Below are 27,968 nucleotides of genomic sequence, written 5' to 3'. Positions count from 1 at the left end.
ATGAAATGAGAATCTTTTTCTATTTTAATTGTTGAATGTGTGACACTGTCCCTGGCATTGACACAAGCCATTCAGAGAAAGGACGGATAAAAAGAAACAAGTGCTTCCTGGAAAATACCCCTCCCTATGAGCCCGCAAATTTACCCATGACCTTGAGAGATAGGTTGAGTTTAGACAGAGCCAGCAGACTTCTTCTGTCTCCCAGCCACCTTGCTTTGCCTCAATCTCCATACAGTCAGAGCAGTGGTCTCACTCTGGGCCCTGACCTGGCAGCTATCTCACTGCTGTTCTGGGAAAAGTGCTCCCAAAGTCCTTGACATCTCTAGAAATGTCTGATCTATCTGAGTCACATGCAGAAGAATTCCCCAGCTGGTGATAAAAATCTCACAAAGTTAAAGCAGCAGGTTATCTGAGGCTGACACAGAGGACCCTTTCAAATCATTAAGAACAGACAATGCTAATAGTGTGAGTGTGAAACCCAAGGGGAGGAAAAAAATGACCTTCCCTCAGGTTAGGTTTTCTTGCATATTCTGGAGTCTTCCTCTTACATATCCTGAGGAAGATGATCTTCTCTGCTCTGTTTCCCCACCTTTGCATGTCAGATATAAGTGTCAAGGTGACTAGCAAGATTGCTGGTGGGGCCTGAGTCTTTTAGACCTTCCCTCTGAGTATATATAACCTGAGAGGCAGAGACTCTTAAGGACAGGGCACTTGGCTGCGTAAAACACTCTGAACAACCCAGAGCCCCCATGTTGAAGGCCCATCAGCTCAGAGAAATAATCATTTAGTGTCAGTCCACCAGCCTTTCCAGCCCAGACTCTAGGGTCTGGAGAAGAACTGGAAACGAGGGATCGACTTCTTTCGTCCTCCCTCCAGAAATTATTCAGGGCTCTGACCTCCATGTTCTATACACTTTTTGCCATATGCTCTTCTCCTGGTGGCCTAGATTGAAGTTTAGGAAAGTTCTTTAGGTCATTTAGCTGAAACATTTGCACATAGGGACATATTCTGGCCAGAATCACTCTACCAACCACATCGGGACTAAATCCCAGGAATTTTCATCCTGGACTCTTCACTACCTCAACTCTGCCTTTGTTATTTTTCTTTTTCATCGTCCCATTTGAAGGGATGACATTTAAGACTTTCACTTCAACGTGTAAATGTTGGGAGTGACCAAGTGTGGAGATTTACTGAGGGACTGGATAAGGGCAGTAATAAATTAGGCCTTGCATCCAAGGGTGATAAGGAGGTAATAAACTGGGCTTTGCATCCAATTAACTGGGCCTTGCAGTACGGGATGGGGCTAGAAGAAGGTGATAACAAACTGGGCCTTACATCAAAGGGACACAGTGATGAGTCGCCCTTTTGGAATCTGAGTTTAGAATCTATATAAGAGACCCTTCCCCCCTATAGGGAGGGCAGTAGCTGCAGACCCCACTCTAGGGGCTCCGTCTTAGCTGCTGTCCGGGAGCAATAAACTCTGCTTGCTCAGCCTTTCTGCCTCCCGCCTTTCTTTCTTGTGGCCGGTCACAGAAGTTAGGACAAAATAGTAATTTACTATTCACTAAAAATGTAGTTCTTCTACCATTTTTTTAAAAACAGGAATGAGGTTCCTATTGTGACCAGGAGGAAATTTCTTCGAGAAGTCAGTTCTTGAGATACCTCCTAGGCAGGGTGAGACCACAGCAATTGTCAGGGCAAGGTATCTCTGACAAAATGTGGAGGCTGGTTAAGACACATAGGCAGGAAAGGATCTGAGTGAGAGATGAGGAAGGGAACAGTGGCCGTATGATTGAGAAGTGAGGAAAGCATAGGCAGAGGAAGCTGAAAGACCTGAGAACAAATTCTTGCTAAATCAGTAGTTGTTCTATCGCCCTGGGGAATATTTACACCTTAACAGATTGTCTGGCGGTCAGTCCAACGACATCAAAGATTTTAAGGTGGCAATGTCATCCCTGAGGCACCCAGGAAAAATGTTGTTTTAAATAAATCCTTCCCAATCCATCATAATATAGCTCCCTCAAGACATCATTTTGCTAGAATGGTTTATCTAAATCTGAAGGATTTAGAAGCATTTGAGCCTCATGATAGGTGGGTAAAATTCTTACAACCCTCCTTCCTGGCTAGATATGTATTTTAGGAGACAGGCTGGAACAAAAGTATATATTCTGGGCTTCCCTGGTGGCACACGGGATTAGAGTGCAGCACAATGAAGCTATCTGAAGCCACTCTGGAAGGAGTTAGATCCCCAGCCAGGGAGGTGACCCACATTGTGCAGACCTCTGCTGTCTCCCTGGCTGCAACTCTCAGCAGTGTATTTTCAGTCAGTCAGTTTTATTCCCCACTCTGTCTCTGGTGAATCCTCTCACCTTTTCCACCCCACACTTCTGGCCTGTACCCCAGTTCTTGCATGTATAAATAAATAAACCTTAAAAAATGTGCATATTCTAAGGCCAGATCTCAATTCTGTGCCTTAGCCACTCTGCAACCAGAGGAAAGTTGTGCAACCACTTTGTGCCTCAATTTCTCAGTAAAGTAGTGATGCAATTAACAGAGCTTAGCTGCTTGAATTATTTACAAGATTAAAGGTCCATGCATTTGTAGAGTGCCTGGCATATAATTAATGCTGAGTGTGATCTGCTATTATCACGATGATTGCTATTGTTTCTGTTGGCGATGCTGTCTCTTTCTTGCTTCCTAACCTCCACCTGTGCATTCCTTTCTTCCCAGCCCTTCTTCTCTTCCATGCATAATAAACAGTGATCTTCCTTTTTGAATAGCACTTTATGGTTTCTGACTGCTCTCAAACACATGCTCTCATTTTACCCTTAGTAGGAATGTTAACATTCCCCACAAATGAAAATGAGTAAAATAACCCAGAGAATTATAAATACGCTTACCCAAGATCACTGTGCCAGCAAATGGCAAATGAACCAGATTTAGCTTCTTAAATTTATTTGTTCATTCATGTGCTATTTATCTGCCCACTTTTTTTTTTTTTTTTGGAACACCTGCTCTGTACCCAAAATTATCCCAACTTTTGCTGATATGGATATAAGACAATTGATTTTGTCCTTCCAGGACTAATGGGATTGGCAGCATGTTTGCCAATAAAATAAAATAAATAAGTAAATAAGGGGCATTGGTATTTGCTTCATGCCTCCTAAGCGCCCAGATTTTTGAGGCTCATTGACTAGGAGGTCTCCATCTAACTCAGGGGTCAAGATCTGAGCAGAGCAAACAATGAGAAAATAAGGGTGCCCAAGAGAGGAACAAGTGCTGTAAGCCCAGAGCATCCTAGGACTATAATTGGCCCCAGGTTATATGAACAGATGCCCAAAGGGGATCAGTGTACAAGTTGTGCCCCTATGTGTTTTGCACCTATATTATCACAGAACTCTCTTACCACTGCTCTAGATTTTCCCTGTTACCCAAAAGTAGGACATGCCTGCTTTAAATTTTTCTATAGAAATTAATGGCAACAGTATTCCCAGAACTTCCTCCCCAATAATCTATCAAATCATACCAAATAGAAAGCTTTAATTTTGGATATTTTAAAATTTCAGATAATTTCTGAAAGGAACTTTAAAGCTGTTATCTGGTGTATTACACCTGAAATCCCTTAAGAGCAGACTCAGTAGAGAATGAGAAACTGGCTTCGCCCAAGGTGACTGGAATAGTTAACAACTGCTGTGCAACAGATTACCCCAAGACTTGGTGACTTAAAATACAATAATCAGGGTTCTCTATGGTGGCACAGCAGGTTAAAGCACAGCACTAAGACACTAAAGCCACTTCAGTGTGAGTTTGATCCCTGCCCCGGAGGTGACCCACGTGGTGTGGCAGACCTCTCCTGACCTTCCTGCTGCTTCCCTCAGGAGTGTGTTTTGTCAACCTGCCTGTTCTGCTTCCCTCTATGTCTTTGGTGAATCCTCTCACCCCTTCTGCACCTCTGGCCTGCACCCCAGTTCTGTATGCATAAATAAACAAATCTTAAAAAAAAAGTAAAATAATCAGTATTGTCTTTCAGTATCTTATAGCCTGGGGAGTCACACTGCACAAAGAGCTAAGATTTCAGCTGCAAAACTTGAAAGCCAAGGACTGATTTCATAGTCAGGTAGCTCACATACAGGTCTGGAGTTTGATTTTGACTGTCTACTGGGACTGCTGGTCAGAATACTTACATATAATCTTGCCCTATGGCCTGGGTTTCCAGTAGGTAGCATGTTTCTAAGAGCTAGTGTTCAGAGAAAGGAAGCAAGTAGAAGATATGATCTCCAAACACCATGCAGCACCACACCCACCATATTCTGCTCATTGAAGCAATTTCAAATGTACATCCAGCTCAAAAGAAGGAGACATGGACCCCGTTCGCAAAGATGAAGATCAGCATCTCATTAAAGAAGATCACGTGGGATGGACTACAGAGCGGATATTTTGCAAAACCCACCAGTGTGATGGACTTTGATAGTAACTGTCAAACAGCAGGTTGAAGTCCTCTCCCAGATCTGGCTCCACAAACACTCCTGTCTCAGAGCAATACCAGTTTCCCACTGAAGGAAGACACACACACACACACACACACACACACACACACACACGGATGTCTGAGTATGCCAAAGCATGCTCTGTGGGCTCCAGAGCTGGGTGGGTGATCACCCCCTAAACTGGAGAAGGTTGTCATTCCCTGAGCTTTGCTATACTTTGTCTTTCCTGCCATCTGAATTCCTGGCTAGAGTTTCAGAAGTTTATGCATGATGCAAACCTGAGCAAACAAAGCTCAAAAGAATGAGCACCAGCATCATCAACAAGGTTTCCTTCCTGCCTTCCTGCCTTCCTGCTTTTAGGGGAACATCCCTAATCTTGTTTCCTGCTGTTTCTGCATTTATTTCTCTGCCTGCCTATCACCTTGAGAACCCATATGCAACATGAATTATTCATTTGATTTGGGGCCTATGCACCCATTTCCTAGGTAGGGCCCCTAGGGGAAAGTATTGGAAATTAACTCACAATGCCTATAGCTGAAGTCACTTGCAGTTGCCTATCAAAGAGAAGATAAACATGAAGATTTGGAACTTGAAAAAAGCTCAAAGGTGTTAAGAAACATCATCAGCATTTCTTCTAAAGAAAAAAGGGGGGCCCTCCCTGGTGGAGCAAAGGGTTAGGAAAGGGCACTGCAAGTAGCTGCAGCTGCTTCAGTGTGAGTTGGATCCCCAGCCCTGGAGGTCACCCACATGGTGCAGCTGACCTTTCCTGTCTTGCCCACAGTGCATTTCATCAATCAGATTGTTCTGCTTCCCACTCTGTCCCTGGTGAATACTCTCACCACGCCTGCACCTCTGCCCTGTACTCCAGTTCTGTATGCATAACTAAACAAATCTTTTTTTAAAAAAATAGGAAAAAATGGGTACTGATCCAGAATGAGGGTTTATATTAACATCAACGAAGTATTTCTCAGTCCTGGAGGTAATGAGGTACAGCAGTAGCGGTTGAGGGTGTCACAGATGTGCTCCCTTGAATAACTTGGTCAGGGTGGATGCCTGGTCAAGGTGGGGATATCTGATGCCTTCTCTGGTTCTTCTCAACTTCATCTATTATTTTATGAATCTTCCAGGACTGAGTTGGGGCTCTGATGCTGAAAAGAGATAGAACTTAAGGTACTCAATCCCCTGGGCATCATTTGGGCCTGAAATGCAAGTATCAGAGAAGTACATTGACTGTGGCAACAGCTGTGGATCAGCCCTCACCACTCTGGATTTCCCAGGAGCTTCGGAGGACAGCAAGTAAATAGCCCTGACTCAACTAGAGTCATTCTATTTTACCCACAGAATCAAGGGGTCCCCATTAACATGAACCCAACAAACTAGTAATCCAACTCTTTTCATATGGAGAAGAAAGCATGACTGTTCAAAGAAGGCCATTTTTTTTACTAACAAAGTAAGTGGGTTTTTCATACAGAGAATCTTCTAGAAACACCAAGCCATAATTTAGTCACATTTCTTTTTAGAAAAGTCACCTTCACACTGAGAGTTTTGACTCTAAATCAGGAAGTTCTTCCATAATCTAAGTCATTGTTTGTTGGGGAGCTATGGAAACAGCTTTACAAGCTGTTAAACTGCCTTTCCAGAAGTACCTTGGGAGGAAGGTTCTTTTTAATTTTTTTCTCTTTTTGTATCCATTTTTGTTATGTCAGTAATTGCTGTACCTGGACTCTTGGGATAGTTAGACACCTGACTGAATTGATTCTTTTCACACTTCAATTTGAAAAGAGTCTTATGGTATAAAATACATCTACCCTGATTCTTTTCCTCATTGCCATTTTATTTGGGCCTTAGCAACCCCTACTGATTGATCAGTGCAAGCTACAAGAAAGTCATGTAACTACAATTTTAAGTGGTTATGGTTATTTATGGCATGAAATTTAGCAAGTATATCTGCTGCTAGGAATATCTGACTTATAAAATTTCAAAGAAAAAATCCTCTTAACACTCAAGATTGATTTTGGGGGTAGTTTAAGGTGATACATGAACATTCTTTTAATAATAATTGATAGAGCAATTAATTGCTATCATTCTGATTATTAATATATTGCTGTGATACTGAGGTTGGGACACTCAGCATAATTGAATTTTCTAGGTAAAAATAACAAGGAAATGTCACTATTAAATTCCTACTAGGTACCAGACACCTTATTCACATAACACCTTCTAATTTAACCCTCATGCTATGCCTCATTCTGTAATGGATGAAGAAACTGTGTCTTCACCATATTTGGGTGCATGTCCAAGGACTCAGGCTGAGAGTGGCAAGCATGCATTTTGGACCTCAATTTGTCTGACTGCAACATCCTTGTTTCTTGTTACCTCAGTGAACTAGCTTTCCCTCTACCTGCCACCAATCTCCGTTTGGCTAGAAATCAGCATCGTTTTCCTTTAAAAAGCAAGTTTATAACATGATTCAAGCTTTTCTTGGTAACTGTGAACTATCATTAGGAATTTCAAGTTGCCATAGTTACATGAATATCTCTATTCACTAAACATCTGTATATACAAGTACTAGACTAAGGAGTTTGTTTACACAGGTCAAACCTCCACAAAATCCCCACAAAGTGGATGTCATTTTATCAACTTTATGACCGAGCATGGAAGGACTAAAGAAGACTAAGGTAACTTATCCACTGCAAGACACAATGAATGAATGAATCAGGCCTTTCTGACCTCAAAAGTCTTGTGTCCACATGCCTTGTAGCTTTGTAGCAATGATAATACACAATGAAGATATGGAGGCACCTTGTGTATGTATTTAAATAATATACAATCAACTGAGTACATTCAAGGAACAGAAAAGAGTGATTTAGCAGTGTAGTAGCAGTTTGGCTTTGTTTAAATGCAATGAGTATGCATGTGAGACAGCAAATACGGCTCTCCCAGCCCCTGAATCTTACCTCGTCCTTACGCCTCTTACAACACCAGTTCTTTAGAGGCAGAGGATGACTCTAATATTAGAAGTGATGTATCTTTCTAGAAACAGATTTCTAAGTGGAAACAAATATCTGAGTGCAATGTTCCATTGCTGTGGTGGGGAGGGGTGTAGAGAGGGGTTTGTGTTGAACCTATTCTATGACAGTAACTTGTACACCTGTACAAGGATATAAAGTCCACCTGAGAAGCATAATTTGCTGTTGTGTTCACTTTTCTAGACGCTATGCTTAACACATAGTAGAGCCTCAAATAGCACTTATGAATAGGTGGTTAAATTAAATACAAAAAGAATTTATGTCATTTAAAGATTTAAAAAGAAATTGTGACTCAATTTTGAGCTCATTCTACAAATGCATTTTTACTTTCCCTCCCAGCATTTTATATTTTTAATGTCTTTCTTCCCCTACCCACTTTGTTTTATCCATCACTTAACTGGTTATTATACTTTTTATTATATTGCTTCTTTTGCCTTTTAATCTTCATGCTAGTTTTACATGATTGATTTCTTGCCTTTACTACATGTTTATTTTTGCCAGTGAGATATTTTTCCCCTTTATTTTCTTTGCTACATTTAGTGAGCTTACTTTTCATTGTACAGAAGTCCCTTTAATATTTCTTGCAAGGCTGGTTTAATGATGATGAATTCCCTTACCTTTTGTTTGTCTGAAAGCTCTATATTTCTTCCTTTTCAATTCTGAATGATGACCTTGCTGAGTAGAGTATTGTTGATTGGAAGGGTTTTTCCCCCCTTTTCAGCATTTTGAATGAATCATCCAGTTCTCTTCTGACCTGAAATCTTGCCCCTACTCTCATGAGGGCCCCAATATATATTGTTTTTCTCTTGCTTTTCTCAAGATTCTTATTTTTTTCTTTTACATCATTCTTCATTTTGTGCATTTTTCCAGCTCAGTAATCCCCATGGGCCTCCCACCACCAATTCATCTGTGTACCATCACGACAGTCCAGTGCACTCTTTCCACCCCAGTTCCCATCCCATTCCCCCTCCCGCTCCCATAAAATGTCTCTGGTTTATAGTTGTTCCTTGTTTTCATTTTTACTCTATTACATTTGTTACTCTCTCTCTCTCTCTCTTTTCTTTCCCGATCCCTTATGTTCCTGATATGAGTGAAATTATCCCATATTTTTTTTTTCTCTTTCTGGGTTATTTCACTAAGCATGGTCCCTTCCAGCTCCATCCAGACTGCTGCAAAAGTTTATCTTTTTTGGTTGCTGAGTAATATTCTATCGTGTATATTTACCACATCTTTTCAATCCAGTCATCTTTTTTTGGGCATTTGGGTTGATTCCACATTTTCCCTTTTGTAAGTAGAGCAGCAATAAACATGGGGGTGCTGATGTCCTTTTGAATCAATGTTTTTTTGTCTCCTTTAGGTAGATACCTAGGAGTGGGATTGCTGGGTCGTAGGGAAGCTCCATGTTTAGCAGTTTGAGGAAACTCCAAACAGTTTCCCACAGTGGTTGTACTAGTTTGCATTCCCACCAGCAGTGCAGGAGAGTTCCTTTTTCTCCACATTCTCGCCAATATCTGTTGTTGCTAGTTGTTTTAAGGTGTGCCATTCTCACTGGGGTGAAGTGGTATCTCATTGGGGTTTTAATTTGCGTTTCCCTTATTATAACTGATGTTGAACATTTTTTCATATGCCTCCTGGTCATCTGTATTTCTTCTTTGGGAAAGTATCTTTGAAGCAGATCTGCCCATTTTTGATGGAGTTATTCACTTTATTTTGTTGTGTTTCTTCAGCTCATTGTATATTCTTTATCTTTAGTTTTTTCCATTTTAATTATAATTTGTGTTGGTAAGAGTCTCTTTGAGTTCATATTATCTGGAATTTTCTGAGCTTCCTGGATCTGTTGTGGTTTTGCTTCCTTATTTTAGGGATTTTTTTTTTTTTAATATTTCTGTCCCTTCTCTTTTCTCCTTTTGGTACCCCTATAAGGTAAATCTTATTCTTCTTATTCAATAAGACCATTTCTTAATACTTTCTTAATTATTTTTTTCTTTTCTGCTTCTGTTTGGGTGTTTTAAACAACCCTATCTTCCAGCTCACTGATTCTAGGTACTGCCTCATTTTGCCTGGTGTTCAGCCCAGAATTATTATAATATTTTATTTTAGCTACTGTAGTCTTTAACTCTGTGACTCCTGTTTGAAAACTTCTTATATATTTTTTTCTATCTTTGTTGTTTGTTGTTGCTACATCGCTGAGGTTGGGGGAGGAGAGAGAAGAGGTCAGAAAATTAGCTAAAGGGGATCTATTGTATGAATGATGGAAGCAAGAATTTATCATATGTAGTATATACAAATTACAATGTGTACCTGAAAGCTATATAATGTTATAAACTAAAATTACTTCAATAAAAATTTAAATTAAAAAGATGTGTTGGCCCTCCCTGGTGGCGCAGCAGGTTAAAGCACAGCACTAAGAAGCTAAAACCACTTCAGCATGAGTTCGATCCCCACCTGCCCCGAGGTGATCCACATGGCACAGCAGACCTCTCCTGGCCCTCAGCGGTGTACTTCGTGGATCTGCCTGTTCTGCTCCCCACTCTGTTCCTGGTGAAGCCTCTCACCCTCCGCATCTCTGGCCTGTACCCTAGTTCTGTATGAATAAATAAATAAATCTTTAAAAAAAAAAAGATATATGACACAATGGGCTATAACTCAGCAGTCATAAAAGATAAACATGTCATTTGAAGCAACATGGATGGAACTGGAAGGGACTATGCTCAGTAAAGTAAGTCAGAAGGAAAAAGAAAATATTGAATGGTTTTACTTATGGCAGGAACATAGAAAAACCAAAATTAGCACACAAATAGAGACTGAAGATTTTCATCAGGGGAGGTAAAAAGAAAGGGGTCAAAATGGAAGAGTGGGAGGAGCACAAGAGTCTATGGTGATGGCTCATGGGTATCTTGGTCACTTTATGAGGACAACACCTGAAAAGAGAAACCAACAGTGTCCAAAAACGAATAATGCTATAAGCATAAATAAATAAATAAATAAATAAATAAAAATTGTGAGGTCATTTACTTCTACATCAATTGATCCTAAATTCATTATTTTCAGTGTCTATGCTTTTTTAGTTTTGGTGGCATTTCTGTTTTCTCCATCACTGTGGACTCTCACTTCTAGTTTGGACAATCATTATACATGTTTTGACTAGGTGCAAAGCAAATCGAAGAGATGATGAGAGCAATTGATCCCATCATACTATCATGTCTCTGTCGACCATTGAAGATTTTTGCTTTGTCTTGGGTACTTAATTGCATTTCAGATCACAAGTTGTAGAACAAACAACTGTGCATTAAGGATAGTTTACTATATTTAATATGATTGTTGGCATTACAGGTAAATGAACTTTTCTTCTACCTTGTCAAATACTGTTTTTTTAAAGTATATTCATTATTAGTATCCTTCATTTTGCACAACGTATGGTTTCCACACAAAATTCCCACCACCAATTCACCTGTGTACTCTCACTGTAATCCCTTGTGATCTTCCCACCTCTGGTCCTTCTCCCTCCTCTTCCCCTACAGAATGTCTCTGATTTATAGTTGCCTGATGATTTTGATTTTTACTTAAGATGGTTACATTTTCCCCCTTGATTCCTTATTTGGTTCCTCTATATTCCTCCTATAAGTGAGACTATTCAATATTTTTCTTCTTCTTCTTTTTGGCTCATTTCACTGAGCATAATCCTTTCCAGCTTTATCCATGTTGCTGTGAAAGGCATGAGTTTATCTTTTTTTGTTTCTGAGTAATATTCCATTATGTAAAAATAATGGATTCTTGATCCAGTCATCTAATTTTGGGCATCTGGGTTGCTTCCACAGCTTACCTATTCTAAATTGTGCCTCGGTAAACATAAGGGTGCAGTTGTTCTTTTGAATTAATGTTTTTGTGTCCTTTGGATAGATTTACAGGAGTGGAATTGCTGGATCATATGGGAGCTCCATTTTTAGTAGTTTGAGGAACCTCCATACAGCTCTCCCCCTATTAAAGCAACTTGCAAAATAAAAGCATGTAAAAAAAATATTTTGTTACCTGACAAGCTCATGGCGAGAACACCCAAATTGTAATGGTGTTCCATGATCTTATGATCTTATAATAACTTGCTATTGGATTTCTGCAATTATTATTCCTTGATTTATCAAATGATCCTTCAATTCTTACACAATGTCCAGTTTCAGGGTCTGGAAATATTATAGTGCACAAAACAGTGTGTGTCCTGTCTTCATGGGCCATACATTCTATCAGAATTTTCTATTTGAATGGCAATTTAAAACTTTGGTCTTATCCATCATTACATGTGACCTTTAGAAAAATTCTGAGAAGAAGGTGGAGCAGGTATTGTACTAGTTCATTTCAAGGATAAAAAGATTTACCTGGATGCTCCCCTTTCTGTCTGGCAGGACCTAATGATCTGTGTTAAGAGTAAGGACTTAGGGTTCCCAGGACAGAGAAAACAAAATAGGCTAAGTGTGTGAAGGAGCGTGCCCAGGGGCAGTACCTCTGGGAACATTACAGCTGTGAAGCCTGAGATCTACAACTTGAACTGGAATATCTCTCTACTCTTGCTCCCATATTACCTTCTCTTGGGTTTCTCATCTACAAAGAGAAATGCTGTTTTTTTCTGGAGGTTCCCTTTCTTCCTTAGCTATGATATGTAGCATGTGGGGTGGACCCCTGAGCAAATCCTAGTGGGAGTGTCTCCACATGTGAGAGGGCCTGTCATCAGAGCACATTTACCTGCAAGAAAAGACTTGTTTATCACCAGCAGGACATTATAAATCTGCACAGACTCACTGAAAAAACATGTAGCATAGGATACTAATTACATGTGTTGTTCCACAGAAATACTTCTCACTGAGTATTCAGATGTCCCCTAATTCCCTGGAGTGGAAAGTTATGTTGTAAAGAGGATGGAGTAGCAGCAGGCTATCATCAGTCACAGTGATTCCTTTGCCTTTAGCTCCATAATTCCCGTCCTGGAGGACCCTAGGAAAGATTCTCCTTAGTAGGTAGATAAGACAGAACCCCTTACTTGAGAATGTCTCCAGGGGCAGAGACAACTGGAGAAAAATCCCAGGGGAATCCCCCAAAGAATCCAGCCATTCCTTACCTGCTTAGCCCAATAGCGCTTTGATCCCTGCTTCCCACCCATGCCCAGGGCATTTCACATTTTCTCTAGGGAGTGTTCAAAAATCTCCATATCCTGAAATAATTCACATTTTATTTTTATGGGTCCTCCTTAGCTCAGCTCTCAAATGGGAGCAACTTTGTTACTGCCTGGGAGGTTGCCAGATGGTACCTGAAGCAGTGGAATGAGCTGCGAAAGACAAAGTGTGAGGTAGCTCATGGTTGGTTGACCCCCTCTTTGATTAGCAGATCTAGATCTGGGTTTGCACCGCTTCTTCATTCACCTCTCTGAATTTAAGTGTCCTCACCTAAAAAGTAGGTGAAGGACACTATAAATACCGACTACACAGAGCTGTAGTATATTGAATGAATGCAGTCCATCACTACCTAGCATGCAATGAGCACTCAAAAAAGTGAAAGTTGGACATGAACAGAAAATTTCAGACAAGGTAATCATTTCCATTTTTAATTTGATTATTATAATTTTATACTTTCTCACCCAATCCGTCAAAAGTTTTCTGGGAATACTCAGTCATGCAATTTAACTCCATAGCAAAGACAACACTGAGTTTTTCCTCAGTCATCAGAGAAAAAAAGTCAGTCATATCACTACCATTTAAAGATAACCTGAAGGTCAAAGAAGTTTAGTGACATCTGCAGGGACACAAGCTGGCTGGTCTCAAGCTGTCCCATTTCCTGGCATACAGTCAAGCAGATCCATCTCTTCATTGACTTCCTTTTGCCTCTAACTGCTGCCTAGGTAAGTCTAGTAGATTCTCTTAGTTACACAAACATAAAAGAATTGAGAACTTTGTAATCTAAAGTTTTCCATGTTACCCATAAGGAGCACTGAAAAGATGACCAGCTTAGGCATGTCAGTCATGAAAACAGCTTCGCAAAGAGACCAGTCATGTGCCCAGGCTTACGCCTTGTTAGCCTAAAGCCCATGAGAAGCCACTTCAGAATAGGCCATCATTTCTAACCATCCTGCAACTTAGCCCCTAGAGAGAACATGCAGGAAAAGCATCTGACCCATTGAAGAGTGAAAAGAAAATAGGAAGGATGAATTGGATTTTGCTTGTTCTTTGGGTCTAGAAATCCGGGCTGGCTAAGGCTACTCCTATTTAAAAGAGCAAAATCTGGAAGTGCAGGTCTCTGGGGATAGCTTCAGGAGGACTCCCAGCTTGAGACAGGGACTCTGGAAGTCTGTATTACTGCACACTGCCTCAAAAGTCTATTTTCTTCAGTTCTCATTTGAACCTTATTGATTATAATTTGTTGAAAAGGGAGAGGGGAGGAAACACCCAATACCATCTGCTTCATTGTTTTGTGGGAAAATGTGTGCTGTTAAAGTTGGGGCGGGGGGGGGGTTTGGGGGGGGAGAACATTATTTGCCCAGCCTGAAGCCTTTGGTGCTCCCCCACAACTATTTGACCTGAATATATTAAATATTGTAATGTTTTGTTACATGTCCCAGGGCAAAAAGAAAAACCAGGCTATCACTTATTAGCTTTCTGTTCCTGGATCTTTCCACAGTTGATTCGATAGCGCAAAAGATAGTGGGGAAATCCAAAGGTAAAGGTTAAACTCTGTTTTATTATGTTTACAGGATTTAAAGGGTAAGTCAGGAAGTGCTTACATAACATCAAGTGAAAGTGGTGGATTAGTAAAGAGAGCGGAACTTAAAAGCAGCCTTAATCCTCTGAATCTCCAGGGGTGAAAGGTCAACCTCTAACACCAGGTTGTGTAAAGAATGGAGAAGGCACAAGCTTCTGTTTCATCGTGGTCCTGCTAATCCACTGAGGAAATGAGCAACCGGGGGTTTGGGAAGATGTAGACGCCTCCTCACAGGGAGGCCACCTGTGAATTCAGCCAACCAGGGTGTAATTAAAGTCAGAAGGGCCCACGCGGGGGCGGGGGGGAGGGTGCAGCCCTTGACAGACACAGCCCCCAGCAGCAGTGTTTGAAGGTAGGGACTTCCACAACCTTTGAGGAATCAACCACATCAGGCCCCCTGCCATAATTATGGATGGACCACTGTTTATCCCTGACAGCTTCTTGTCAACCCGAAAAGTGGGTGGGCCAATTGATGACAATCTCACACGCACACACACACACACACACACACACACACGGGTGCGGGTTCATGCAGGCTAACGGGTCACTGTGTATGAGGTTAATTGATATACTAAAAGAGCCAGCTGCGAGGAGCATGGGCCCTAAAGAAATATGAATAAATCAGTTCTTCCTCCCTCGTTCTCCACTTGCTTGTTTTTCCACGCCGCTCATCAAAAATGGAGGGGAAAAAAAAACTTTTCTTACTCATGAATAGAAGATTTAAATAGATCCTCTAAAATGATTGCCAGTCTTGTCCCCTAGGATTTTAAGTACTTTTGGAAGTAATTGTCAGTCATAAGTGATGAGAATTTATCCAGTTCTCCACCGCTCTAACTGTCCACCCATGCATCTGTCTGCCTGCCTCAATTCGTATTCATTGGATGTGAGCTTTAAACATCGTAAGACACAAAAATAAATCCAAAAGCAAGTGTTCATCATATGGACAGAAGTCCATGAGAAAGCTAACGTTAGGAACAGCCCAATCCAGGTTATAACTTCCTTTTCTGTCTTTCTCGGCAGCCATTTCAGGTCCAGAAAAGGAAAGTCAACCTTCTGGTCCCTGGCTCACAGCTTCGCCCAAGGAAGCATCTTTCTGTAAATTCCCCGTTAAGCCACAGTGTGTTACATGGACTATTTAAAGTCCATGACTTAGTAAATGTCTTTCTCCATCCATAGACAAATCAGAACTTGAACTACAATCAATTTACACAAGAAAGTTCCAACACATTTTAGCACAGAGCTAAAAAAGCTTTCAGAGTAGCCGTTCCATATTTATCCTGAGCTGGCCTTTATTAAATCACTGGTGAAAAATACGGAGATTCGTCTCAGCTGTAGTTTCATCATCTTAAAACAGCAGAGGCATTTATCTTATGAAATTGCAGAAGTCGAGTGCTGCACAGACTGATGGCTTGGAGGTGTTCTTGGCATTATATCTGATCGTCTCGCCTAAGGTGTTTATGACGCGTACAGCTGCTAATAGCTTATGCTGTTCATTTTTTACAGAACTTGTGGTTTAAGCATTATGCTTAGAATATCTAAAATATTTCTTTTCTTCTTTTAAAAAATGGTATCAAACTGTTTCATGCAAAGTGTGAAAAGTGCTTAGCTGCATATATTCGATTCTCTGCCACATTTTTTTTTTCTGTAAGAACCCTCAACTCTTTCCTTAGCATTTCAGAGCCCAGCTTGTTCCCACCAACTATTTTCTTCATTAAGTCAAAACTAATAACCTAATTGCATTTGGAAATTGAGAGTGAAGATTGAGTATTTGCTTCCCTTGGGTTATGAGTTTAAATATAGCGCGAACATGGTATTCAGCGGTACGCACAAGGTTGGATTCTAACCCAGGGTAGGTAGAATTTGGGAGTGGAGGAGGCACTGAAGATAACAGCCTTATTCAAGCACCTATGTATAGAATCTCAGAAGGAAATGCACGTGCCTCATTATTATACTGACTCTGTTCTCAAAGGGTCAAATTGCACTTTCTGGTACAGGCATTTGGTCAGTGAACTTGGTGCTAAAATAGTCCCCCCACAAAACACACAACATTCACCCTAATGCCCTCTACTTTAACAAGGAAAACAGTCAGGGAGGGAGGGCTTTAAAACTCAAAGGCAAAATCAAACAAGCTTGAAACTAGAAATTCCACTCACAAGAGAACCTGTTTGGGAGGGAACTCAGTTGAAGAAGTTGAGGAAAGGAAGTGGCTAAGATAAATGGGTGTGGGGCCAAAGGCCATGATCCATGATTTATTTAAGAAGAAACGCTTTCTAGGTTATGGCCCCTAAACTAACTCTCCATCAGAGAGAAGATGTGCCCAGAAAGGAAGTTGTGTCTAGTGTATTTATGGGCAGAAGTCGTGGGAGATCTTGATACTTGCTGCAGATCCAGCCGGATATCCATGAGGAACTATTGAAAAGGGCCCACTAGGGCTCCTGTGCACCCCAGGGATATGAAGGAGGGGTTAACTTCTTCTTAATCAGCAACCTTTCAAAACCTCTTTCCTCATCTCCAGACTTGAAGATGGATGTTAACTAGAGGGCAGGCCTGGAGCAAGGGACTTTGCATATTTCCATTTTGCCTAAATTCGATCAAATGGATTTGAAGAGAAATGGCTCTGTCCTGGGAAAAATCAATTTCTCCCAATTTGAACAGGGGTGGGAAAAGCATAAGGGACTTTGATGGTGGCACATGGGTAAATTGGTGGTGGGAAGTCCACGGGGGCTACAACTGAGATGAAAAAGCATACATTGTACAAAAATGAAGAATGATGTAAAATATATATATATAAAAGAGGGTCCTCCTTGGTGGTGCAGCGGGTTAAAGCACAGCACTAAGAAGCTTAAGCCACTTCCGCATGAGTTCGATTCCCGCCTGCCCGGGAGGAGATCCACATGGCGAGGCAGACCTCTCCTGACCCGCCCGCTGCTCCCCTCAGCAGTGTACTTCATCCATCTGCCTGTTCTGCTCCCCTCTCTGTCTCTGGTGAAACCTCTCACCACCCCTGAACCTCAGGCCTGTATCCCAGCTCCCAGCTCTGTATGCATAAATAAATAAATCTTACATATACATATATATGTATATGTGTATGTACACATACATATATATATATATAAATATATGAAAAAAAGTTCTCCCAGTTTGGGAAAAAAAATGTCTTAGACCAAGGAATTCTACATTCACATTTTAGGCTGTTACGTTGGAATGTGCTGGCAGACCTGGTATCTAGAATCCAAGAAGAAAAGAGCAAGTAACTCCTTTCACTAACAGGTGAAACCCACCTTTGAGATCAAACCATGCAGTGGAAGCCCGTAGGTCCTCTGGAGCTGCCCATTTTCTGGGGATGCAACTTCTTGTGGAGGAGAAATTAAGGAGCAACCTGAATCACATGTGGCTCAAGTACCAACTTTGCCCCAGCTCATATGCCAATTCAATCTCACCCTTGTTGAAGTCTCGGAATGGGAGATGCTGGTGTGTCCTCAGCACTGTGGTAGGAGATTGGCGGGGTGCTGTGTGGAAAGCATTTACCACAGTGCTTTGCACAGAGACCCTCCCTAATGACAGCTATCATTACCTATTAGTCTGGCAGGCCAGGTGCAGAGGTCTGGCTTTATTTATTTTTTAAGAATCAACTTTTCCGGCCCAGCAGAAGTCTCTAGGCAATAGAGTTCCTGCTGAGGAGAGAGTCGTGCCACCAGTATAGCCACAGAAATCAACCACAAACTGTGGCTAAAGATTCCCTTTCAGCCTCTCCAGATACCCCAGCAAGGCAATGCACTCCACCAAAAGTTCTTGTGGCTTCCTGACACTTTCAGAAAGTCCCCCCTTGCCAGGAGTCAGGCAGGGGTATCTCTGTGGCATTCCCAGGCATGGAGTAGGGAGGGAGCAGAATTAATTATGGGTGTAAATTAATAAAAGTTTAGCGAGCCATCCAGGTGCCAAGATAATGCACATATGTTAGGAGAGCTGTCTGGAAGGAGAAACAGCCACAACTCGCCCTTTAATAAAAGAGTTTTCTTCTTCTACAGTATCACCTTACATAAACCATACCTGGTGTATAGAGAACAGAGATGCATCCTTATATTCTTTGAATAAGGACACAAGGCAGAGAGGTACAGCTTTACAGAATGCTAAGTTACTGGCTATATACCAACCAATACCAATTTCTCCAAGTAAAACAAAACCAAAGAAATATGAAGTTTATTTTTAACACAGGAAGTAACCATTTTCTTCCAGTGTGTGACCAAGTACCAACCCTCTCTGTTAGCAGGACAGTTCCTTTCACTTTACAGAGAGACTGAGGACAAAAGAAGCAGTTCAAGGCAGATGAATCTAATTCCAAAAACTTGCTTTCAAGCCACTAGCCTTATTGACTTAAAATTTAAAGCAAGCAGAAGTGAATTGAATTCCTGACACAGATTTCAACACGTGATCAGCAAGGGTTCTGGCATTCACACCTTTGCACTGGTGGTGGGTGCTAATGTGCATTTCTTCAGGAGAGTTCTTAAACAAAAGAAAGAGTGCTCTCCCCGGTGGCACAACAGGTTAAAACACAGCACTATGAAGCTCCCCGCAGCCACTGCAGCATGAGTTTGATCCCCAGCCAGGGAGGTGACACACATGGTGTGGCAGACCTCCCCTGACCTACCGCTGCTCCCCTTAGCAGTATACTTCAGTACATCTGTCTGTTCTGCTCCCCACTCTCTCTGGTGTGTCCTCTCACCAACCACACCTCTGGCCTGTACCCCAGTTCTGTAAGCATAAATAAACAAGTATTTAAAAAAAAAAAAAAGAAAAGAAAGAAATAAAGAACTCTGCTTTCTGTGCCCCCAGGCACTGCTCTAAAAAGCAGGGAGGGGCTTGTTTAATCTTTATTTCACCCCTTAGCTAGTAGTAAAGTAGGGCTTGGTTTCACTGGGACCTCAGGGGTTCACCTTGCCTGTACCCCACGGGGAGTCCAGTCCAGATGCTGTCTTCTCATCCCAGCTCTGTCACTAACAATGGGTGACTCTGGCAAGTGGTTTAAGCCTCTGAACTTGAATTTTCTCATTAGGTAAATAAAAGACAGTAAGCATACAACTTTGACTGTCTTTTTGAATAACGACTGCTTCACAGAACACAGAAATCAGAGTCTTGAAATCAAGTGGAGTTTTTGTTTCTCCAAGCCAGGTCCTGGCTTGTATATCAGGCTGAGTGTCTATTGGAGGTGGGGTGCTCCAGAGAGTTGGGGATCCTTGCAAGCTAGTCTGTGAGAAAAGAAAAAAGGAGTAAGAGAGGGAGGGAAAGAGGGTCTGGGAGGGGAAGAGGGGGGAGAGAGAGAAGAATGAAAGAAAGTGAGCTTGGAAAAGTCTGGCTTGCTAAATCTGATTTCACCTCATGTGGCTCCAGTTACCTCAAGGAGTGTCAAGAGAATTTCAAAATCAAATTAATTCATCCACATTTTTATGGGTAAGGGAGGTCATTTTTCTTACTAAAAGGAAACAAAAATGCATCTGACCCGTTTTATCAAAGTGGTATCTGCATTGTCAAAATCTTATTTTTTACTCTCTCAACATGTTCACTTGCACTATTTTAAAACTAAAGTTGCTATGTTTATAATGGCCTAGGAAGAAAATTATATGCAAGAAGCTTTATGGCTCCTAAAATATGTCATCCTCTCCTGTACCACACCCTAATAGTGAGGACAATAATTTACTCATAAAGATTGATAGTTGGCATTTGTATGGAAGTTATTCAGCTATTGCATGAGAATTAAAATAAAATTATCTTCTCACCAAAGGAGTTAGTAATCACCCCAGGCTAAGGCTGAGGTAGAGTTCAGAGGAATCTGGGTTCTGAGGATCTTTATTTCTCTATGAAATTAGTGACTTCCTTGCACATTAAATGAATTACACACAACCTTAAAATCTATTTTCAAAACACAGCCCCGCCCAGTCAGGTCTAAAAATAGTTATTTCCTTTCAAAAATCGGTTTATTTTGACCACTTTTGGCTTTCATTATTGTCAGAAATATTTCTCCAAAGTTCTGATTGCTCTTTCCAGCCGGCAAAATGCCCAGGGACTGTGGTGTTCTCTAGCTGCAGCTACCCCTGGGGCTGGACAACTCACACATCAGTCAGAGGAAGAGGAGGAGGGAGAGGGAGGGGAAGGTGTTTGTGTGTGTGTGTGTGTGTGTGTGTGTGTGTGTGAGAGAGAGAGAGAGAGAGAGAGACAGACAGACAGACAGACAGACAGACAGACAGACAGACAGACAGACAGACTGACTGACTGACTGAAAGAAAGAGAGACAGAAAGAGAGACAGAAAAAGAGAAAATGCTGAACTTACTTTGGAGAGATGATCTTTTTGTAGACTCTTTCTTCCCTGTCTTCAACAGACCTTTGATCCTGCCAGCATACTCAAGGGAGTAATTCTATTCTACTACCCACCAGTCTAGCCATCTGTCTGTCTTCCCAACTCCAACTATGTTCTGATCCAGTGTGTTTATGGCACACATGTATATCATAGATGGTGCATCAAATTAGAGAATATACATATAGAAATTACACATACATGCCCCAACATATTGTGTATGCAAAACATGTTCAGAATCTTCTGAGTTAATAAAAACCTAGAAAGGAAAAGGTTGCTAATGCATATTACATTAGAATTCTGGAATGTAAACTCTAAGAGTTATTGATCATCTCTAGAAAATACTTTCATTAATGTAGACATATTGTAGATTGAAGTTACAATTTGTGTTCCCATGGTAAATATTTTTTATGGGTCATAGAAATTTAAAAAAAAAAATTCCCCTCCAAAATAAAAAGAACGAAGGAAAAAAAAATAATCATTAAAATGATTTAAAGAAAGCTACTGTTGATGTTCTGGTGATTGCACCGAATCTTTATAATTTGCTTAACAGTTAAAATCTTTGGGCCTATGAAATTTCCTATCATTTATTTTTCACTAAAAAGAAAAAAAAAGAGCATTCTAGCTTATTTTAAGGTCTTTGCAAACCTAGTTTTAAATTCCTATAAATAAGTATAGTGAATGGTATATTTTAGTTTCCATGGCCATTTCCTTATTGTTGAACTGTAATTTGATTCCAATATTTTGTCATCAATGTTTTTGCTTTCTACTATCTCCTTGTAGTTTTTCTTTTCTCTATCTCCTAACAGGGTTTTCTTTTCATTTGCAGCTATCCCTGTTACTTTGCTCATCCTGTTCAGAATGATTTCCACATTTTGTTTATAGTCCTGGCTCTTTGAGCGGCCACCCTGACACCTGGCTAGACATAGGGCATCGAAAAGTAGATAAACAAGACAATTCCCTATAATCTTCCTTCTTGCATTCTGCTGGGCTCCTTCGTAGCATAACCTCAGGGCTTCCAGAATTGCTCTCTTTGCTGATGAGCCATGTGCTGTGACTTCTTGCTTGGGCCAGGGGTCCCTACCCCCTAAACTGTGTCTAGTATTCTTCCAGTACTCCCTACAGCACGCAGCAGGAGACACTTAGCACCAAAGAGTGTGAACAGAGCCTCCCTCAATGAACACGGTCAACCTCCCCAGTTGTGCAGCCTATAATTTAACGTTAGTCCACTTCAGTGTGCATTTATTTACTGAACACCTATTACATTTCAGGTTCGGTGTTGGGCACTGTGGCGAAAATAGAGCATGACTTAACACTATACCTGCCCTTTCCCTCAGCTGGGAAGGAAAAGATACCAATTTCATTGGTAACTGTAATAGGAGAATTTGCCAAGTCACCACGATGTTGAAATAAGAGAAAACATTTATGGGTGCCCGTCCTGCTCTAAGTGTGCACAGCCCCTGTACACACATCCCCCATACAGTGGGCACCACCTCCCCTTCTCGAGAGGCGAAGGCAGAGCCCCAGGCTCAGAAACAGCCCACAGAGCTGTCAGGGGGAGACACAGAGGAAGGAAAACTGCTTCACAGAATAAAATGGGAAATTGGAGGTTTCCCAGTGTGGGGAAACCTAGAAATAGTCAGAAATTTGTGGGGTGTTTTGTGACCACACATGATCTGAACTAATGTAAAGTAGATAGTGTTCAAAGGAGAGTTTGGAGAGAGTGGAAAGGGACACTTGAGCGCCCATTGTAAACCAGAGACTCAGTTTACCTTATTTATTTACAGCTAAAAGGTCAATCTTATTACCTCCATTTAAGGATACAGAAAATGGGGCTACTGGTGAGTAGCCAGCTCTGAACACTGTCCTGACCTACCAGGTAGTATAGTGCGGAAGAAAAGCAGGTACATGTTAACTGTCATTCTCACGCCCACTACATGATGAAGATGCCATCATCATTCCTATTTCCCAGATGAATAAACTGAGGCATGAAATAGTTATATAACTTGACAGAATCAACCAGCCCATGGAAGGTCCAGATTTAAACCCCAAGAACGCTGCCTCTGGAGCTCATCGGGAAATCACCCCCTATGGTGCCACCCAAAATAATGACAGGTAACTTCACTTGGGCTTGCTGTGCACCAACCTCCTGCTGATGCTGTACCTGCCTTGTTTAATTCAGTCCTAAGCTATATGATGAGATACTCATAGGTGAGAAAACTAAAAATAGCTGATTCAAGCCTGGCATCTGTTTTTGAGATTCACTGTTGGGGTTTGAATCCAGGTGTGTCCACTGCAGCAGCAGTGTCCCCAAGCCATCCTGCAGTCTATCTTCACTTTGTTTTTAAATACGCAGGCTTTAAACCTATGGCCTCATTTAAATTCACCTAAACATTCGTCAAACACCAAAGGAAAAGAATTAAAAGCTAAATTCTCTCTAACATTCATGAGGATCATAAGATCTTGCCACCCAATTCTGGTGGAAGAATCCAAACAAGGATAGAACTTGTCAGTGGCCCATGCTTGGGGCTGACAGTGCTACATAGAGCTTTGGTTTCCAGGTCTCTGGCTCACTACAGACTTGGAACTTCAGGCACCAGGTCTGATTGAACTGTGATGGCTCTTTTCTATTTGGGTGCTGGGACACAGCAACGTCCCACTCATAGGCATGTGTCTTGTAAATCAAATGACGAAGAGAGAAGGATTGGCAAAGACCAAGCCTACCCGAACTGGGCTTCTAGAAGCGATGTGGAATGTGAAGTTCCCTAGGTAGAGGCCTCATGTTGGAGGGACAGACTGACTCATCAGCCTGCAGGCTGAGCAGCTTAGGGGTGCTTGGCTCTGTGCGCTAACATAACTCTGTGTGAGGTTGGGAGTTGACACAGCCTAGGCATCCTTCCTCTTTCCCCACCCCCATACACAAAGGAAAATCAAAACCATAAAGGAGGATAAGAAGGAAAGGGCATATAGAATATAGTGAGTGACTCACTGTGTACAACTGTTCAAGCAAAAACTTACAAACACATGCATATATTTAAAAGGTAAGACATGGTAAGTGATCGTAGCAGTCAAATCAAGCACACCATTTTAGCTTTGGTGGATATCTCCATGGTGCCCTCTAGAAAATTGATCCCAACTTACGTGCTCACCAATATGGAGTCATTTCCCCCACGGACTTGCCAGCCCTCCAAATCATCAAATCTTCATTTTTGTCCATCTGAATTGCTGCTGACTTTATAAATTGTGAGAGAAACTATTTTTTTCTATCACTTACTTGTTTATAATCTTCATGCATTTTTGATTGGGTTATTACTCGTTCTAATTGATTAGATGAGTTTATTTGTTAATTACAAATATTGGTGGCCCTCCCAGGTGGCGCAACAGGTTAGGATGCAGCACTGCAAGCTAGCAGGAACCGCTTCAATGTGAGGTGGATCCCGGCCAGGAAGTGACCACATGGTGTGGCAGACCTCTCCTGACCTGCCCGCTGCTCCCCTCAGCAGTGTGCTTTGTCGATCTGCCTGTTATGCTCCCCACTCTATCTCTGGTGAATCCACTCACCACCCCTGAACCTCTGGCTTGTACCTTAATTCTGTATGAATAAATAAATAAATCTTTAAAAAATTATAAAAAAAATTGGTCTTTTCTGATTTGTGTAATATACATTTTTCATCTAATTTTTATCACTTTTCTCATAATTAGGAATAAATGTTATTTCTGTATTTTAGCATTTTAAGAACTTGCCTATGTATCCTTGATTTTACTAAGTGCATTTTTCTTTATTTTGTGTTTGTCTATTTGGTTAGGTTCTGTTTTAATACATTTCAAGATTATCCATTTTTTAACATAATAATATGATATATTTACCAGCACATACTTGCATTTTGAACTCCCTCTTGTATTTCAGAACGAAATTCTAACTGCTTGACACATACTGTTACATATTTTAAGTCATCCTGAATACTTTTCTGCATGCTAACATTTTGCATTCACATTTCTCTGTGTATTCAAATTCATAAATTAGGTCTATCTCCAGTTTGTATGCATGCGTGTTTGGGTGAATTGGCATGTGTGAGTCATCCTGTCTATTGAGGTTAATTTTGGTTAATTTCTTACTTTTACCCACCTTCACTAACCTTTGAACCCCTTACAGTTTCTGATGCATGGTTGAATCAACTGCACCCAGCATGATGTCTCGTATTGAGATCACACCCAAGATTTTTGTTTATAGACTTGAGTTGGTGGTAAAGTAGTTAAGTAAAATAATGTAAATACCCTGTGAAATCTAGTGATACTCTATTATTTGTTGTTTGTCTGAAATTCAGACTTAACTGGGTCACATACTTTTATTTGCTAAATTTGACAACTCTAGGGTCTTCCCTGGTGGCAAAGTGAGTTAAAGCAACGCGTTGTGAGGCACTCCGAAGCCACTGCAGCACGAGCTCGATCCCCAGCCAGGGAGCTGACCCATGGCACAGCAGACCTCTCCTATCTCACCCGCTGCTCCCTTCAGCAGTGTATTTCAGTCAACCTGTCTGTTCTGCTCCCCACTTTGTCTCTGGTGAATCCTCTGACACCCCCACCCTGCATTTCTGGCCTACACCCCAGCTCTATAAGTAAATAAAACAAATCTTACTAAATAAATAAATATGACGACTTCAGCTTTTTGAATAAGGAAAGAATGTAGTAAATACCATACTGCAAAATGATAATGACTGATACCATGGTCACACTGGTTTCTCAGAAGAATGAGAGACAAGGAATGAAGTGACAAGGATTTCCCCACCAGGAGCCTCTGGGGATGGAGAAGGAGGGGACTGTTTTGTAGGAATTTTACCCAGCATCTCTGGATATTATAGGTCTGTCTCATGGTTTGAGTGCTTACCTGGCTTTGGAATGTAACTAGCATAAAAGGAAAAAAATAGACCACGCTGGTTTTATAGCAATGACTAATGCAATAAAATAGAAAAACAAGTAAATGGGCATGTTTAGTGAATGAAAGTAGTGATTTTTTTTTATTTCTTTCCCCTTTGGCACTTGGCTGAGACAACCAGAATCGAGCACCTCAGCCCTGTCACGCTCATGGGAAACAATGGCAGGCCAACAAAGACTTAAGTGTGGCTGCGTAGACATCAAGTCATCCTTAATTAGGCCCGGAGAAAACCATTTGCCTGGTGAGCCGGGTCTGGTGCTGGTGGCCGCCCTTCCCAGAAGCCCTGCCCTGAGGAGATGTGTGGCTGCAGCTGCACGTGGCCCCCTCCTCACATGCTGATGGGCCAGCCTGCAACGAAGAGAAGGGGTGCTCTAGGCTGCTGGATGGGTGGGGACCTGTCACTGGAGGGGATTTCCCAAGCAAGAAAAAGTTGGGAAACCTCAGGGCTGGGAAAAAGTAGCAAAGCCAGAGCTTCAGAGACATCTGGCTAGGGATAGTCAGATGTGAAAATTCTTCAATTTCATTCCCCACATTTCTCAGCCCTTTGTGATGTGGCCCCTTTTTACCTCTTAGCCCCACGCTCCATGCTGAGAACATCCTGATCACAATGAAGTTCTTCTCACCGCTCCAGTCCAGACCTCGACTTTGTGGGTCTGCTGGCCAGTCTCTCCCCACCACGGCTGCTTCCCCCATGAACTTCTCTTCATGGCGAAGTGCCTTGGCCCCACCAGATACAGTGATGTGGCTGGGCCTGGGTGTCTCCAAGTGTGCCTGGCTACACGCACAGCCTAGTGCTGAGTACACACTTTGCTTTATAGTTTCTTAGTTATCTGATTCTCCAACTGCTTACACTCTTGTTAAAGGCATGAACCATAAACCATGACCTGGCTGTGTCATGGCTGCAAGTCTCACCCCTGTTGTACTGAGACCTCCATAATAATACATTTTTAAAGTTCAAGGAATAGTGATCCAGACTTACCCATAAAGATGAAAAAGGAAGGATGTTCAGTGAGTGAGACAGTGTTGAACGGAGTGTTCGTTTAAAATGGTGAACACCTTATTCCCTGTCCTTTAACCAACTGAATACCTAAAATGTTATTTGTTCTGCTGGCAGCCATGGGACTTACAGAAGCAGAGGGAGACACTCCTTGACTTCAAACACATAGTCATCTGCAGCCCAGAAGGCATCGCACAAAATGAAAACCACTGAGATTGCAGCTAAGGTGAGCTGTTTTAAAAAACTGATACGATAGTGCATGTACTCAGCCATAAATTTACAAGAAGATATGTTAGTGAAATAGCTAGATGTTTTATTTTTTATTGTTCTTATCAAAATAGACATTTATTTCTCAACATTCTAGAAGCTGGAATTCAGAAATCATGGTGCCAGCCTGGACAGGCTCCAGGGAAGTCTGAGCTAGATGTCTTAAAAGGAATAACAGGATATTGGAAAGAAAGTCAATTCAATTTGAACACAATCTGTACTATTCACAAATTATGTCCTGTTGGGCAAGTGAAGAAATCTCACTGAACCTATTTCTTAATATATAAAGTAAGAACAAAAATAAGTCTCAAGCGAGATTATGTCCATAAAGCACTTTACACCACACCTGTCACACAGACATTGCTCTAGAAATGGCAACAAATATTATTCTATGTGATACCGAACTTCAGGATATTTGTGAATGCTCAGATATTTCCTGTCACATAAATGAAAACATTTGAATATTTAACACTTTTTTCTTTTCTGGTAGTTTGTGTTTCACTCATGAGCCACAATGTAAGCTAATGAGTTACACTCTTTATGATCATAGAGGGTCATTTTTAAGACTTGATCATGGATCCTGTGAATTGGTAAGAACAGACCAGCCTGAGTTTCTAGAGAGCCAAACCAAGGCACTGCATGTCTGGATAAATGTTACCAACAGCCAGGTCAAGTTTTCACAGGTCTGTATGTCTCATACTTGCTCATCCACTGTCTTTCTGTTGTGGGGAGGGAGAGGGCAAGAGGATGGAGGAAGGGAGATCGGCTTTCTAAAGAGCATCCAAGCCTATGAGCTTCTCAATCCTGCTTTGTCATCAAGATGTAGAAGCCCCTCACCATTCTGCATTAAATTTACATACTGCTGAAGACAGGCAGCTTTTCATCTCAGCTAAAGGAAAACATGGGAGATTCAGCATATCTGGGTGTGCTGCATGAGAATTCAATCCCTCAACATTCCTGGAAGCAGCCATTAATTCTCCCAATAGGGCCATTCCAGAGCCTGCCACTCTTCTTGATAATTCCTTATTTACTTGTTCATTAACTGCAACGGGCTGTGAGCCATTTGAAAACAGGGCCAGTGTTAGTCATCTCTCTCTCCAACACCCCGCATAGTATCCAGCACCTAGGAGGCACTCAATAGGATAACCAAATGGGAAAAAAAAA

This window comes from Condylura cristata, unplaced genomic scaffold (assembly GCF_000260355.1).
Source record: "Condylura cristata isolate star-nosed mole 26May11 unplaced genomic scaffold, ConCri1.0 scaffold00002, whole genome shotgun sequence".
Lineage (NCBI taxonomy): Eukaryota > Metazoa > Chordata > Mammalia > Eulipotyphla > Talpidae > Condylura > Condylura cristata.
This window is presented reverse-complemented; position numbering follows the sequence as displayed.